Source organism: Tupaia chinensis, unplaced genomic scaffold, assembly GCF_000334495.1.
Source record: "Tupaia chinensis unplaced genomic scaffold, TupChi_1.0 Scaffold000341_1, whole genome shotgun sequence".
In the NCBI taxonomy this organism is placed as follows: domain Eukaryota; kingdom Metazoa; phylum Chordata; class Mammalia; order Scandentia; family Tupaiidae; genus Tupaia; species Tupaia belangeri.
Window position 1 is genome coordinate 849,051 of NW_006159835.1, and position 3,303 is coordinate 852,353.

The window sequence follows — 3,303 nt, forward strand, 5'->3', positions numbered from 1 at the left end:
CTTCCACAAGAATAAATTGTGAAGTGATTGACCCTGATTTTTTGCTCGTTATTTATTGTACCACTCAACATATCGGCTTAATCTTTACAAGGCACAACTAAGTTTCGTTTTATTTTTTAACAATAAGTGAAAACAATTGGAGGTGCTTTGTTGATTCTTCAAAACCTTGATGTTGTATTCCTGGTTCCTGGCAGATCCTATCCACAGTACTTCATGTTCCCCTGAGTTTATGCCAGATTTGGTGAACTCTATCTACTAGAAGCACCACAAGTTTATTTTCTTTAATTTTAGACTACAGTTAATATGATAGGTTTTTCTTCTTATTATTTTTCATTACCATTCTTTAAATTTACTGTCAAAGGACCAAAACATCCAAATTACAGAACTAGCTAAGTTTATCATTCTTGAGAAAATGTCCTAAATATGTGTCTTTTATAAAGTAGTGACAGCATCTAATTAGAAACCAGTCCTATAGTCAGGCTTCATATACTGAAAAACTTTTTAAATGTACTTACTACTTTAGTGTAATTTTCATTTAAAATAGGATGATTTGGTATTTGTACTGGTTCTGTCAGTTCACCAGTGTCTTCAACATGAAGCAAAGCTGTAATTTCAGTGATACTGACTTTTCTTAAAAAAACTCATCGCTAGCATTTATTCCAACAACAAAAGTCACATTTTACTAGTCTTGGTTGTGTCTCTTTTAGATAGGGTGTGTTGATTTGTTTGCACGTAGTTCAGCTCTTAAAGACCAGACTTTTGAAGGCTTTAGCCAGAATTTGCCTCCTAAACCTGTCTTTAAAATGGCTCCCAAAAAAGATTTGCTTGGTTTCAGAACTGAGTAGGCTGTTAATGATTCAGTAGGCCCCCTCATTTTCCTCCTACCCATTAAATTGAAAGCTCCTTCATAGCATCTAGGTGCCCTGAGTCATCATGGCTAAACTCAAAAGAATAATTGTCATATGGAAAAACACACCATGAAGTAAAATTGTCAGAAAGCAATCTGAATCAGAGATCATTCATTGATCACAATGATACAACATAGAGATTGTGGGCTTCATTAAGTCTTTGCATGTACTTACATTTGTCTTCATTATAGCATTGCAAATCCTGGTAATTCTGAGGTACTTATTCCCAGTAAAGTTTTAATATGCTTGATTTTTATTGTCTGTTTATGAAAAGGATGTGTGTGTGTGTATGTGAGAGAGAGAACGTTTGTATGTATGTATGTGTGTGTGTGTATACATACTATGTATACATACTATGTATACACACACACACACTCATACATAGCTATGGTTTTTTTTTAATTGAATAAATGTATGAGAGAGGAGAGACAGCATGGTACAGGATAAAGCATACACACGCTATACCTGAAGTGAGACAACCTAGAATTCTAGTTCATTTTTTAGTATGTGACTTCATATTTCGTTTAACTTCTCTGTTGCCAGTTACTGAAGCAGAAAGTCTATGTATGAGTAGGACAGGTTGGGACAGGTCCCACTTCAGTTTCTCATTGTTAAGAATCTGAAACAAATAGTATTGTTCCATCAGTCTCCTGCATTGGTCCCCATTTTCTATAAGATCTGTTCCAAATTTTATCTTAGCTTATATAAAGTCCTTAAGTAGTTGACCCTAACTATCTCTCTAGCTTTTCCCTTATTTTGCTTTCATTTATTGTGCTTAAGCCATTATGAAATTCTAACCATTCTTAGAACAGTTTTGGACCTTTGCATATGTTATTGCCTTTGCCCAGGGTACACAATTCTGGTGAAAGGAAGCCCATCTTGAATATTGTCATAAAGAACCTTCTCCAGGTTTAGGTTAGGATTTCAGGACTTTTTATCTCCATTTGGTTAACAACCTTTGTTATAGCACTTACCACATTGTATTAGAATTCTCCTTCAACTTTTCTGCATACACTTAACTGTGAGCTATGGCAGCTAGAGAGATTTGTTGTCTTTGTGTTCCCAGGATTCAGGGAACATATGATCTGTTCAGAAAATGAATGAGTGGATATTGTTTTTAGAAAATCAATCTAACCTCACCCCCATCCCTGAACATGAATGACTGTTCTTCACTTCCACTGCACCCAGGCACAACTTTTACCACATTATATTTGACATTAAACTGTCTTAAATAAGTTTCTTAAGGGTAGAGACCAAGAAAGTTTTCCTTGTCTCCCCAGTGTCTTTAACAGTGCTTAATTTGCAATTTGCAATTGGGATGATTCCATTAGATCATAGTTTCACTGTGGACTATACACAATAATGCCCTTAGTGAGTGGATGGGCATTAATGAAGGCTGGCTGTAGGGGGAAGGAAAATCCAGTATAATTATCAACATAGCCCAAATGCTTTCTTGCTGTTGTTGGTTAAAATATATATAATTATGCTTAAAAATAATAAAAATGTCATTATTCCTTTGAAATGGCTGTGATCACTTACCATCTCACCCTCTCCATGTTGCTACACCCAGTGACGTTTTTCATTTGATGCTGTTGACCACTGCCTACTTTTTAAAACTCTTCTTTTCCAAGGCACCATGCAATAGCACTTTTTTTTGGGGTTTTATAACTTTATTTGAAAATCAGCAGTTAGTTCTCATCCACATTGACCGTTTGTAGATTTTCGAATGTGGTAACAGGTACATAGGTCACTAGAGTGTAGAGCTTGTTGGGTGAATCTTCATCCTTGTTTCGTTTTCTGGACAACCACACACGGATTCAATATGGGACATTCCTTATTCCTTTGGCCCAGACAGCTTTGTTGAGCCTGGTATCAATGCGCACATCTGGAGTCCCCATCTCTTTCATGGCAAATTTCCGGATTTCTTTGAGTGCCTGAGGGGCACATTTCTTGAGGCCCACGCCATGGATGCGCTTGTGAATGTTGATGGTGTATTCCCGGGTCACCACCTCATTGATGGCAGAATGGCCCTTCTTCTTCTCGCCACCCTTCTTTGCGGGAGCCATTCTGCCGGGCCTAAGCTGGAAAACCATGCAGTAGCACTTTGATAGCTATTGCTGCTTTACCAATTTGAGGATCTGTTTCTTCTCTTTTAGATTTCAAAAATTTTACTTCATCAAGGCTTATTAGTCTTTTTTTTTTTTTTTTGAGAGAGAGAGAGAGAAAGAGAGGTTTTTGCTATAGGGCATGTGCTTTCTCTGGAGAGAAAGCAAGAAATCACCCTTCTGTGGGAATGACCACACTACAGCCTCTTCCCTCCATCCTCCTGTCTGGATTTTGGGCATGCATACAAACGTACCTGGTGTGAGTTTTAAGCCATTGGGTCTGGGACTCA

General features: G+C 37.4%; 1 pseudogene; it reads right to left on the reverse strand.

Annotated features, from left to right (window-relative positions):
- Window positions 1-2,574: 2,574 nt before the first annotated feature.
- LOC106735248 (60S ribosomal protein L31 pseudogene) lies at window positions 2,575-3,071 on the reverse strand (annotated as a pseudogene).
- Between the last annotated feature and the right edge of the window lie 232 nt (window positions 3,072-3,303).